We start from the raw sequence: 15,110 nt of genomic DNA, 5'->3' as shown, positions 1-15,110 counted from the left end.
GTCAAGCTGCTCCTGAGCTAAAGAAAAACAGACCTGGTCTGTTGCTCAGTGGTCCAAAGTCCTCTTTTCTGATGAAAGCAACTTTTGCATTTCATTTGGAAACCAGGGACCTAGAGTCTGGAGGAAGAATGGAGGGGCACACATTGCAGGATGCTTGAAGTCCAGTGTGAAGTTTCCATAGTCTGTGTTGATTTGGGGAGCCATGTCATCTGCTGGTGTTGTGCTTCATTTAAGTCCAGGGTCAACGCAGCCATCTACCAGGAGATTTTGGAGCACTTCATGCTTCCTTCTGCAGACGAGCTTTATGGGGATGCTGACTTCATTTTCCAGCAGGACTTGGCACCTGCCCACACTGCCAAAAGCACCAAAACCGGCTTCAATGACCGTGGGATTACTGTGCTTGATTGGCCAGCAAACTCGCCTGACCTGAACCCCATAGAGAATCTATGGGGCATTGAGAAGAGAAAGATGAGAGACATGAGACCGAACAATGCAGAAGAGCTGAAGGCCGCTATTGAAGCATCCTGGTCTTCCATAATACTTCAGCAGTGTCACAGGCTGATAGCTTCCATGCCACGCCGCATTGAGGCAGTAATTGCTGCAAAAGGGGCCCAAACCAAGTACTGAGTTCATATGCATGTTTATACTTTTCAGAGGTCTGATATTGTTCTATGTACAATCCTTGTTTTATTGATTGCATGTAATATTCTAATTTTCGGAGATTGTGGATTTGGGGTTTTCATGAGCTGTAAGCCGTAATCATCACAATTATGACAAATCACGGCTTGAACTATCTTGCTTTGCATGTAATGAGCCTATCTCATATATTAGTTTCACCTTTTAAGTTGCGTTACTGAAATAAATGGACTTTTGCACGATATTCTAATTTTTCGAGTTTCACCTGTACTCCCTGCAGTCTCCTTGGCAAGATTTCAGAAGTGTTTTGCCGTTGTCTCCTTCCTATAGCTGAGAGAGAGATGCCCAAGGTCATTCAGCTGGCTATATGGCAGGACTGCAACTCACGATCTCCCAGTTTCTAGCCTGGTGCCTTAACCACTACAACAATAAGCTATCTTACTAAAGGATTATATAAAATATTATCTAAATTAATAGAAATAGCACCTAGACTTCACAGTGTTTAACAGCCTTCCCTAAGCGGTTTACAGAGTCAGCATTCCCACAACAACTGGGTCCTCATTTTACCGACCTTGGAAAGATGGTAGGCTGAGTAAGTAGACAAGAAGAAATAAATGTGTTGAATATTGTACACAAGATTTATATTGGTAAAAGTGACAGAACCAAGAGGTTGCTTGGATTTGTTTTGTGAGTTTGGGAGAGAAATAAGGCTTCTCAGCTGAGATGAACTAAAGCAAGATTTTTTTTCATATCCAGAGCAGCAAAAAAATTATGAATTATATTTTTGAGAATAAGACATGCATTCTTGTCCTCTTAATAGCATTAGAATGGGCAAAGGACATGTTTTGTTCAAATTTTATATCACCAGCTTTCAAATATCTAACACAAATGAAATGACTTTACCTTTTCATTATTTCCTATATTCCACATCTACCTAGATTCAGGTTTCATAAACCTAAGTGAAGGAAAGTGTTAATATACAACATGTGGCATTACCATTAGAGATTGGACAACCATTTGTCTGAAATGGTATAGGGCAGTGGTGGCTAACCTTTTGGTCTCTTGTGCCAAAAATTGCATACATGTGCAGCCCCTCCATCCCCTTGCCCATGCACATGCAATTCCCCCCTTCTTACCTGCCCTATGCATGCGCACACCTCCCAGTGATTTTCAGCCCATTTGAGGCCTTTTTCGGCCTCCCAGAGGCTCGAGGGAAGACTCTGCAGCCTTTGGAGGCTGAAAAATGGGCCCGTTTCATCACTTCTGGTATTTCCAGGAATATAGGAAGTGATGAAACGGGCCTGTTTTTCGGCCTCCAAAGGCTGCAGAGGCTTCCCTCAAGCCTCTGGGAGGCCGAAAAAGGCCTCAAACGGGTTGAACATCAGCTAGGAGGCATGCACATGTGCAGTAAGGTAAGTTTGGTTGGGGCTCGCGTGCCCACACAAATGGCTCTGCGTGCCACCTGTGGCACACGTGCCATAGTTCGCCATCATGGGTATAGGGTTTCTTGCCTGAGTAGGGGGTTGGACCAGAAGACTTTCAAAGTCCCTTCCAACTTTGTTATTCTGTTATTAAAATTTTACAGCAGTATACTGTATATCTCATTAAACTTGATTCTCTAGAACTTGAAATGGTTTTCAATAGATTTGATATGCTCAATTGCTTTATTTCCCGTGCTATTCCAAGCACAAGAATGAACAGAGACCTCTACTGGATCAACCCACAAGTTCATCTAGATTGGTAACTTGCTTATTATAGTAATAAATAACAGACCTTTTGGAATATAAATAATCCATTGGTTCCAAACAATGTGCATAACCAATAAACTCACTGACAAATAAATTGTCCTTGAACTGAACTGAAGAACTTCTTGGTTGAGAAATGAAACATTTTCAAAGAAAAAAACCCCAAAAGTCCAGTTGCCTTTTGGAAAAGCACCTTTGGGATGTTGGTTTTTGTATAATCTGAATTCCCCATACTGAATTAAAATTACTAACTCAGATTTGCACCGCAGATTTTTGTCTATTTATTGATGTCCCATTTATTGCTAAGCCTTTTGTAAAGTAAATAAACCATAATTATTTAGGTCAGAATAACATGCAAAATCACATACTGTAGTTGACCAACCATGTTAACTGCATTAGCAAAACATACTAAGTATAAAACAATCAATATGTACAAAGTAAAGATAAATATTTTAAAAATAAAGGCTAACATTTATCCTTTGCTTTACCCAAATTATTTCTTCTGCACATTTTATTATGAACAACATATGGATGAAATTATATGCAAGATTATATAGTACATGCAAAAGCATTAAGGAATTATCTGTGAAAAATGTTCATATTTGAAATAATACCAAGTTATGCATGTGATTTTACATGCAGGGTTCTTAAACAGGCTTTATACTAGGAAGAGTGTTTTGGAATTGATTCCGAAAAAATACTTCAGTGCTTAGAGAAAATGTTATTTACATGGTGCTTTCATTTTATTTGTAGAAAACTTAGTTTTATTTGCCCTTAAACCAACAGAAATAGAAGCTTGTGTTGGCTAGGGAAAAGATGCACTTGAAATTTAAGCAGGCCATCAGAATTTAAGCATATACTGACAAGGTATTCTCCTGATAAAAACTATTATGGTTTTGTGAGGAAAGGATCAATTAATTTGAAAAGTATTGTAGGAAAAAAAATCTAGCTGTGACATTATAATTGGCAGATCTATTTAAACTGAATTAATCTTACTGAGTGCAATTTGTAATATATAAATTTTAAATATAAATTTGGAATATGTATAAAATGTATTCTAGCACTTGAGAACAAGATTATTTAAATACAACTTTAGTTTCAGTTCATCAGTATTTGCATTTGAATTTAAATCACAAATGTCAAAATAAATTAGTACCTGAAAGGAAAACTCCACATAATTACACAATTATTGTACTTAAAGAAATTGTGATTTTGCTCTGTATGAAATCAATAATTTCAAAGATGTTATGCTTTCTGTGAAGTTATCCAATGATTCATTACTTGTCTGCTTACTCAGTAAAGTAGAAGGCTAAAGTATGTTTGGTAGTAGCAGCAAAAATGTGTTTTGTTAATATGGTAAACATTTACTTATATCCTTTTTTGTGTGGCTTCATCTACTTTCCCTCAATTATATTCAGTTTTGAGTGTAGTCTTAAGAATACTTAAAAAATGATTGTGACCTTTGTACTCCACAGATTATATTGCTAAAAGAAATCTTACAATGGCCCAGACAAGCAGGTAAAGAGCAATGAATTTTGACAATGGCAACTTATCAATATCTAAAGGGATATAGGCTCCCAACTTTGATTCAAATTATTTTGCTGTCATCAATTACCACGTTTCCCCAAAAATAAAATCCACCCTGAAAATAATCCCTGGTCTGATTTTTTGGGGTGGGCCTCATATAAGTCCTCTCCAAATATAAGCCTGGGTGGATGTGTGTGGCCAGCACAAGAGGAGGTGAGGCGCAGGGCACAGCACGGACAAGTCCGAGAGTGGAGGCAGAGGACAGGCTATCCAGATGTGCTGTGCACCTGCCTGGTTCATGGGAGGTTTGCAGGTGGCACCGGCAGCAGGCATAGGCACAGGGGAAGGCAGGTGGTCTCCACCATGCACTTCTGGCCCAGAGGGAGACTTTCAAATGGGTGCTTTGAAATGGACCTAATTGCCCCATTTGCAAACAGGCAAATCTTCCAGTCTCCATCATTTCTCCATCTGGGCGAAATGTGTTTGGCTGCCTATGGGGTGATTGGGAACAGAACAAATCACTCCATTCCCAAGCACCCTATAGGCTCCCAAACACTTTTCACCCAGAGGGAGATTGGTAGCTTCATCTGCTTACAAATGGGATGCTTTGAAATGGACCTAATTGCTCCATTTCAAAGTGCCCCATTTGCAAGCAAAAGAAGCTTCCAGACTCCGTCATTCCTCCATCTGGGCAAAAAGCCCCGGGAAGCCCTGTAAACCATTGTGGCTGCGGGCAAGGAGATGGTGGGAGGGCTGCGGGCGGGGTCTTTTGGTAAAAAAGAAAGACCTGCTCTTATTTTCGGAGAAACACAGTAATATATTGTATACACAGTAACATATTTCAACTTTTTGGGGGAGGGGGTGGGGAAATCTTGTGTATTTTTACCTCTGTCCAACATGTATTTAGTGCAAACATAGATATGTTTCCACAAGTTACAGCACATGAAGCAGTCTGATGTAGCAATTATGAAGTTCAGTCTAAACTTATTGACATTATTTTACCGATAACATGGAATACATGCAAATCTCTTGTTTTAGATGTATTAGCCAGGGGTCAAACTAAAAACCATCCTTAAAATAAACCCACTGAAATTAATAGATTTACATTAGGCAATATGTGATTTTTTTTTATGTCTGTAGCTGTATAGGAACTTTGAAGTAGAAAAACATGAAGACTCTGTCAATATTGGTTTATAAATATAAGTTTAATGTAACACAATAGAAACCTGCAAATTTAATTACATGCTTTTAAAATCTAGCATCTGCAATTACCTGTTGGAGGTGACTTCAAGAAAGATTTCAAAATCTATTTTTAGATGTTGCATGAGCTTAAAGATTTTCACTCTAATTCCACCTCAGCACCCAAAACTCTTTTTATTTAATTAGCTTCTTCACTAACTTTAATTATCCAACTATGTGTATTCAAAGAAGAAACATTCCTCCATAATCTGCCAGAACTCTGCAAATTCTAAAAGCACACAAATGAAATACTGCCTATAAATCAGGAAGGGGAAAAAAGCAAATTGGCAGTAACTAATATGATTATAACAAATAAATTTGCAAAATATGTGGAACTGATACTGGTAGTCCTTCCTTATTGATTGCAATTGGGACTAGCAACTCATTTGCTAAGCCATACAGTTGTTAAGCGAATCCCCATGGGTCATTAAATGTGACATCATATGACCATGACTTGCAACTTCCTGCCAGCTTCCCCATTGATTTTGCTTGTCAAGAAGCTGGCTGTGAAGATTACAAATGGCAATGATCTGGGATGTTGTGACCAGTGTAAATATTCCATAAGTAAACCTACAATAAAGGATAATATTTGTAGGTCCAGGTTGAACTGTGGGCTTTTTGGTGCTCTCTGAGCTCAGTTGTTTTCTTGCAGACATTTCATTACCCAAGTAGGTAACATCATCAGTGCTAGACTAGACTGATGATGTTACCTAGTTTGGGTAATGAAACATCTTGTCACAGTGCACAAAAGACCATTCAGCAAACCTACAGTTGCTGAACAAGGCAGTCAATGAATATTCCCTATACTTAAAAAAGTACATGAAATATTTTTATATTTCAGCAAAATATAAGTCCTTAGTCCTACTCTTATAAATGAACATTAAAATGCTACAAGCCAAATCATTTAGATACAGGATATAGCTATGAATTCAGTTTAACATACCACACTGACATATAAATATCCCCAGTTATTTTCTAAGTATTATTATTATGCTTTTATCACCTAAACACTACCTTAATAAAAACAGATTAATTAAGACATGGTAGAAATATAGCACAATTTAAAAGTTGGTAATATTCTTTCTGTTAAAGATTGAGAATCATTCTACTAATGTTCTAATCCATTTAAAAACTATTTCAGAAAATACTCACTGACTCTAAGTGGGCAATCATTCATCATTTAGAATTGCAAAAAATCTGTATCCAAAACTATAATAGCTTATGTTTTTGTTTTGAGAAGTTTTAGCTATTATGTCATGGCTGCAAAATCACAGACTGCAAGAGCTTACATTTTGACTTGGACATTTGAATGTTTTCAATTTTATTTGTACATTAAAGACTTGTTCCTTTCAGGAGCAATACCATCCAAAAGCTTTTACCTTAATCAGAGATTTATGTCTTACCTTAAACATAAATTTAGAATATAATAGAAAGTTGAAGTAACCAGTGTTCAAAATGCATATTCATTGTTTGATTGCATTCCATTAAATCATTCTTAACTTTACATATCTTTTCCAAGGCTTTCATGGCTGCTCTAGCCAATGCTAATCAGAACCCACCACTATGTTATCTTTATTGCCAATTCTAAGACTGCTTATTCTACTTATTGTCATTAGTTTGATCTTTTTTATGTTTACTTTAGTTTAATTTTTTTCACTTCCAGTACTAGGGTTTACAGATTGTTTGAATTTTCTGCTTACATGGTAATATCATCAGCATAACATAGGTTGTTGATGTCTCTTCCTCCAATTTTAAAACCACATTCATCTTCTTCCAATCCAGCATCACTATAATAAATGCTAAATATACACTATATGTGTCATAAAAATGGGGAGGTTATCAAGTGTGGTTGCACATCAAGAGTCTTACTAATCTTATAAATAAGACTTATAAGGATTTGGGTTTACATTAGAATAAAAAGTTATATACAACTATCTCCTTTCTATCATTTAATGATTATTTGGATTTTTGTAGATCAGTTATAGGTGATTAATATATATATAATTTGGACATCTATCATTTGATAATTTAAATGTGATTATGGTATATTTTGAAAGCTTATTTGAAGGTCAGGAGAAAAATACATTCAATAAAAACATCATATATGTATGGGAAACATTTGATCAAATCCTGATTATGTATGGTATTACTTTAGCTTTGTCATCATTATTACTACTAAGGTTAAGTCTAATCAAATCCTGATTATGTATGATATTACTTTAGCTTTGTCATCATTATTACTACTAAGGTTAAGTCTAAAGACCATTGTAATTGACATGCCAGGCTAAATTACTAAAAAAAACCCACTCTTAATATTTTTGATATTAGATTTCTCCAATTAGTGTTGAGTCAGGGATAATTTTTCCATGGTACATTTGAGCCTTCAGGAGAATCTAAGTCAAGCTGTAAACTTTCACCAGAGGGAGGTGACATCACTTCCACAGAATCTTCTGTGGAAGAAAGAATCAAAAAAGTATGCCTGGGAAATGTAGTTTTCAAGACAATTGAATCTCTTTGGTAACAGCAATCAAAGTCACATGCTGAACCAAAGTTAGATGCTGTAGGTTTAGATGTTGTGAATTTAAATCAAATGTATGGTTTAAATCAACCGGAGCTTTACTTTATTTTAAGAGTGAAGAATACCACATAGCAGCATTAGAACTGTGGTATTAAATATTTAAACTTAATTTTAGTCAAATATCTGTTAAAACAGTTTTTTTTTCAATTGCCTTCAATGGACAGAAAGAAAAAAAAATATCCTGACCTTTTTTACTAACTCTTTGGGAGAAAATTAATTTGTGACCTGTCTTTTGCAAGTGTAATTGAACAATCACCAGTCTGAATTGTATGTTTCCTAATTGTAATTAATTATTCTATCATCAAGTGCGGATATGCTTCTCAGTTCTTCAAGTGTCCTTGCCAGGCTGGAACTCTAATTTTCCTCTCACCAACAAGTTTCAATGAACTAGAACTGGCACTCAGGAAAAAAATATGCATACACATATACACCCCCAATGGAAGTCTGAAAATCCTTTGAGAAACCTTGACAAGCTTGCATGGGGAAGGAGCATGAATGATATTTAATAGGAAATTGATTTAGGAAATTCAAGCTGATGTGTGAATGTGACTGATAAGAGGACAGAGTTGCAAAACAAGGTCAATGGTGGCTTAAAATAGCCCAGGGGAAATTTACAGAACAGAAACCTTTGTTATGGATGCTTGAGTGCTTTGTCTGTATCAATTACACAGATTTCTAATGCAAGTAAACTTTGCCAAATTACAATTTCCTTGCTATTTGGAATAATATTAAGGAATAATAGTGGAATGTGTATTATTCCCTGTGTCAGACTGTTTGATTCTTGTGACAGTTAGTATTTTTCCTCTTGAATATTAAGACCCTGTTTATTATTTTAAAGCTTCTTTATAGGACAGTTATTTTTCTAAGCTCCCTTTTTGTTAGTCTTGCTGTATTCCCAATGTTTTCAGGATTTGATCTATGTTTATTTCTTAAACCATCAAAAAGTAGATGTTTTGAGAATGAAGTGTTCAAAGGATTTGTAATTCTGAAGACCCAATACATTTGGGATAGCAGTTTGACAAAGGTTGATATATGATAACTATAAAGTAGAACACCAGTGCCCATGTGATGTGATTCCACAACAAATTGAAATTTGTATTTACATTGAAACGGTGCTTTCTTTTGAGATCTTCAAAAAGCTAATAGGAAATTCAGTATTTTTTAAAATCACAAACAGGTTATCTTCTTCTATCAACCTGGGTGCAGAATGTTTATTTTATTTATTTATCAAATTTATTTGTCCCCATCTTGCAGTTCAATGTGGCAATATTGCAAATTAACAGTGTTATTATCTATTTAATTAGTCATGTGATTCTATTGTAGTTATAAGATATTGGCTGTCAGAATATGAAGAGGTTAACAAGTAAGCAACTTACCTGTATGAAATCCATTATTATTTTTTGGTTACATGACTATACATTTGTAAATAGCATAACTAAAGCTGTAATTTAGACCAATGATGCATATATCTAAATAAGGGGTGTCAATTTCAAGGCCCGGGACCCGGATTTGCAGAGCCACCGTGGCAACAGCGAAGGATCGGCCCATGATGCCTTTGCCAGTGAAAACAGCTTGGGAGGACCACAGGCAGCCCTCCCAAGCTCCTTTTTGCTGGCAGAGGGTTGCAGGAGGCCGTCACAGCTGAAAATGGAGCTTGGCTCTTTTTCACTGGCAAAGCACTCGGGCCACCACAGGCACCCCCGACATGAGTGACGCTGAGCTGGTCACACCCACCCTGGCCATGCCCACCCCAACCCCCCAAGGTCAAAAACAACTCTGATGTGATCCTCAATGAAATCGAGTTTGACACCCCTGATCTAAATAATCTACCTAAACTAATAAAATGTTGTTCACAGACCTAAATGAGAGAGGTAAGAGCTATCTCAAGATAGATAATTAGTTAACCAAATATTTAGTATATGCTATTCCTGATAATCCACACAACATTCTAAAGAATTAAGAGTTTCTATAGATAGCATAACCAAGCTGAAACATAGATAACACCAGTTATAACTCTCACCCGCATAGCTTCAGGAAAGTGGCATACAGAAAACATCTTCTAGTAACTAGGGCAAATTGTTTTTTGAGGAAATTGTCAGCCTAAAAGCAGCATTGAGATAAAACAGGCATTCTTGTAACTTTGAACTAGACAGTACTTCATACCTTTGATGAAAGGGATTTCAGTTCATAAAAGCTTTGTTACTTTTGATGGAGCCAACATATTTTTATAAATAGTGTAATGTTTTCACATTGTTTTCATGTGTGGATTGATTGATTACAATAGTAACAAAATGCAGAGCAAGAGTCAGATGCAAAGCCACCCCGAATATACACATAGATTAATCAATCTATATCTTGAATTCCATAGCCTTGTTCTGCCCTGTACACTGGCTGAAAGGGGTCAGAGTTAGAAGGAGGAGACACATTCTGAACAATATCTTGAGGCAGGCATCAGAAATAAGGTACATATTTGCTTGAATAACAATAAAACTGGGTGTTGATTCAGGAGTTCTGGCACAGAACATTTTCTTTGGATTGCTTCTGGCTAAGAATAATTCATTACTACAAGACGTGACTGGTCTTCCATAAACCTTCCTGAATTATGGAGGTTCAATGGAATGGAAACCAGAACATCATTACCTCTGTTATTTGAGTCATATGGTATATGATAGATTTGGCCCTTTGGATCCCACAAGATTATGCTCAGTACTGGATATTTGTGGTTACAAATGGGCAGTATATGTTTTCCTCACCTTTAAAATACACTATAGCACAGTGTTTCTCAACTGTGGTGACTTTAAGATCTGTGACTTCAACTCCCAGAATTCCCCAGCCAGCCCAGCCTGGGAGTTTGAAGTCCACAGATGGTAAAGTTGCCAAGGCTGAGAAACACTGCTATAGCATCTTGCGGCTTGCCAGGGAAGCTATCAAATCAGAGGACAACTACACATACCTGAAGGCACATTACAGAAATAGTTATTGGTATTTACATCATAAGGCACCTAATTTTCCTGATTCAGCAAATGGAACTCTGTGAGGCTATCAGGTAATTTGAAAGTTGATTTTTGTTAATGTTTCTTCTTCTTACGTTTCATTAAAACTTCATGTAACCCATAAAGCATTTTCAGGACAGCTCCTGACTATCAAATTAAGTGCACTGTGTAATCAAGTTTCTGGAGCTAACTATTTGCAAAAATTGTGTGCTTGGGTCTGTTTCTCTCCCCCCACCACATCTATTCCATCCATCAGCAGCACCTACATAGATATAACTGAAGACTGAAATGGATGAGTGTAAACTTAAATAATCCTTCCATTATTAAAGGGCTCGGCCTAAGAGAAGTGTACTTAAAGTGCCAGTATACTCACCTTGATTCACCCCTATAAAGTTTAATTAAAATCAATAAACAATCTAAGAATAGGCCATCTGAAGAACAGTTTTCTCCCACACAAATGGCCATAAAGGCTATTAATGACCTTTGGAGACTTTTCCCAGACTATCTCCATTCAGTTTCTTTATGGAAAGTTTATAGTTTTACCACCCTTTCATTGGTGGTATATAGTTTCTGGAATTTTGTCCTAAATAATCATTTCACATTACTGCAGCCAGATGGTAAATCTTTTTTTCTTTGTTCAGTAGCCTAATCAAGGTATGGATTGTGTAGGTTTATTAATTTGATTTTTGTAGGTGGTCTTGTTGAAAATAACGAAATAGTAACTTTATTAGCTGCTGTTGCTTATAGGAAGAACAGGAGAAACAGTGGGCATATGTTAGGTGTCTACTGCTACTAAACATAGTTACAAGCTACAGGGATAAGATGTGTGATTATGGCATTCTTTGCGTTATATTGTTTAAGGTCTCAGAAAATCCAAGTTAGAAAACGTTTTCCTATATATCTTCTATGCAGCGTCAGGGTTTATAGGAATGAAAATCTGTGAAAAGAAAACTTGAATAATAGCTAATGATAATATAGGCATGGCAATAATCAAAATATGATTTATATTGAACAGCAAATTAGGGACACAAATAATTTTATTCTGTTTCTCTTGTTCTGTACTAGAATTAAAGAATGTCCAAACTTACATTAATAAATGTCACTGAAGTATTACACTTTCAACACATGCAAGGTTATTCTTTAGAAAGATAATTTAGCCAGCATTTATCATCACAGTTGATTGTTGTCTCCAGTCAGAATAGGTTCATCATTGTTAGCTGAGGTTGATTCATCAGTAAACAAATGACATAGAGCATTGCAGCTTTTCTCATTGCCATTCAATATCAAAAAGCTCTTCCAACCTTGAAGAATAAGGTTAGAGCAGTGAAATGGTTCCAAATAAAGAAATTCATTAAATAATAGAATGGTGTTGTACTGAACCTTTATTTGTACTTTGGTGATATTTTTCAGTATTTTTGCAAAGGAAGAAGATAAATAAACTCACAAAGAAGAAATTTGTACATGTTTCTTATAGAATGAAGTAGTAAGGGAACTGTATTTAGCTTATAAGGCATACTAAATGATTGAGAGGATCTTTACTATTTTGTTGCTGTTATTGTATTTCAAATGCTATTCATCTCACAGTAATGCACAAATCCTCTAAAACAAGCTGTCAGCCCTATGAGGTAGACCAGACTAGGAAATTGACAGTATATTGAGATAGACCAGGGGTATCAACTCAATTTCATTGAGGTCCGCATCAGGATTGTGTTTGACTTCAGCGGGACTGGAGGAGCATGTCGAGCTTGATATCACTCATGTCGGGGGCACCTGTGATGGTCCAAATGGGGCTGGGGGATTCACTTTTGCTAGTAGTTTATTCTGCTGGTGCTCTGCCAGCAAAAACAAAGCTCTGGGGACACATAAGGTCCTCCTGGGCTCTGTTTTCAGCTGTGACGACCTCCTGCAGCCCTCTACCTTTGAAAATAGAGCTTGGGGTGGTGGTGGTGCAAACTCCATTTTTGCTGTCAGAGGCACCATGCACCAGTCCTTTGCTGTTTTCTGTGGGCCAGATCTAAGTACCTTGTGGGCCAGATCCAGCCTGTGGGCCTTGAGTTTGACTCCTCTGAGATAGACTATCATAAAAGAATCTTGTAAGTTCTGCCTCCCCCTCAGTTTCTCACCAAAAGAGAAATTGGAAGGGAAGTGGTTGAATTACCTTTTTGTAGCATACATTTTGTTGCACTTTCTTGGACTTTATCAACCATGTCTCTGCTTAGGCAGGTTGGCAAAGGAATGGGACAAGGCTGTTTACTCTCCCCTGTGAATAAATAATGTTGAATATATATTTAGGAAAGATGTATTGGAAGATGAGAGTGATTTTAAAATTGAAGGAAGAGACATCAATAACTAATGCTATGTTGATGACACTACCCTGATATCTGAAAATACAAATTTTCTGCAAGCTTTAAAACTAAAAATTGAAGAACACAGTGAAAAAATGGAATGAAAATGAAATATGAAGAAGACCAAACTAATGACAAAAGGCAGACAAGCAGCCTTAAAATTGGCAATGTAAATAACATGCTATTGGATACCTTCTGTCATTTAGGATCATCCATCAACAGTAAGGAACTAGTGATCAAGAAATATGCCACAGAGTAGCATAATTTTACTGGTTAGAATGCTATGATATCATGAAGATCTTGGAAATATTCAAATACCATGTTGTCTCTATGCTTACAAAGATTAGAATACTGCAAGTCCTGATATTTTCTTTGATAATTTATGGAAGCAAAAGTTAGACTTTAAAGGAGCAAGATATGAAGAGTATCAATGTCTTTGGACTTTGGTATTGGAGAAGACTCTTGAGAATGCTGTGGAAAATCAAGAAAACAAGCTGATGGATAATTGAACAAATCAACCAAGAATTCTTGAGGCACAAATAAACAGGCTCAAATTATCTTACTTCAGACATATTATATGGAGATCCTAACTATCTGGAAAATTATCTAGGCTGGAATGGTGGAAGGAAATAAAAGAAGAGGATGAACAGAATCAAGGTGGATGGACTCAGTTACAGTTGCCATTGAGGTACCTGTAAGAACAGGTTAGGTACAGACTGTCATAGAGAAAAATCTATCTATGTGGTCACCTGGAGTTGAAAATGATGGCATGTAATCAATTTATCAATTGCTATCTAATTTGTCTCCAATGTTGCATTTGCTTTAGTCAATACCATTTTTTTTTCTTTTGGATAACACATCATATAATTTTGAGCACATAGCAATATATCTGTAGAACTGCATTGGCTTTTTTGGCAGCTGCAACAAACTGCTGTCTCTTACATGAATGGTTGTCCACTATAACATCAAAATCTCTATCTTATAGCCGCTACCATTGAGCCAGGCATGATGCTATTCTTTACATGTGCATATATAAAGTAAATCCATAAAATGATACATTGAACTAGAGGGAAAAAGATAGTTGTAGGCTATGGTATTAACTTTTCTAAGCCAAATGCATTCACACATGTGCTGATATATCTATTATTTTAGAGATTTACTCTTAAGCATTACATTACAGAAACATGTTAACTTCCTTATTTTGTGATCTATAGATAGTGAAAACATTTTCCCTTTGTCTTCATAGTCTCTGGCAATCAATAGGGAACCCTACTAGCATGTCATCTACATAGATAGGGATATATTTCCCACATATAATAACATTATAAGTCATATATCAATAGCAATAGCACTTAGACTTACCAGTATATATCGCTTCATAGTGCTTTACAGCCCTCTCTAAACGTATTTCTTCCAACAATCTGGGTCCTCATTTTACTGACCGGAAGGCTGAATTAACCCTGAACCATTCATTATCGAACTCTTGGAGTGAACAGTGAGTTCACTCCAGGAGTGAATGTAGAACTACAGTACTACATTCTAATCACAACGCCAACACAGCTCTTCATTAGTCACTTCCTGCGGTTCAGTTAACAGTAATTCTGATCAGTAAGGCCCTGGGATTTCTTCACTTTTTTATTACTTTATTAATAAAGTAATTTATTTATTAAATTATGTCCACAAAGGTTTAAATATATCAAATTCAAATGTTGCAAAATAATACACTGCCAAATGAATTTTTAATAAAAGATTGAGCCCGCTTTAGTGAATCATATCACTCTGTTTATTTTCTCAAAAGTTTTAATCAAACACATTTCTGAAACTTCAGCCATCATGGTCAATGATATGGAATACCTGGAGCTATTGTATATCCCTGGATTATCTGGAGAACTATATACCTTTCATTTTATAATAGAAATATATTTTGGACACTTTTGTTAAGATAATGGTTAACTTCAAAATATCATTACCACTCCTAGGTGCACTTCCTAATTTCAAATAACAAAAATGTGTCATGGTATATTTCGTTAAAAAATGTGATGTTTCT

This window comes from Notechis scutatus, chromosome 6 (genome assembly GCF_049901735.1).
Source record: "Notechis scutatus isolate UNSWTSFEM ecotype Mainland chromosome 6, rNotScu1.2, whole genome shotgun sequence".
NCBI lineage: Eukaryota > Metazoa > Chordata > Lepidosauria > Squamata > Elapidae > Notechis > Notechis scutatus.
The sequence above is the reverse complement of the archived record's forward strand: the minus strand, read 5'-3'. Positions refer to the sequence as shown.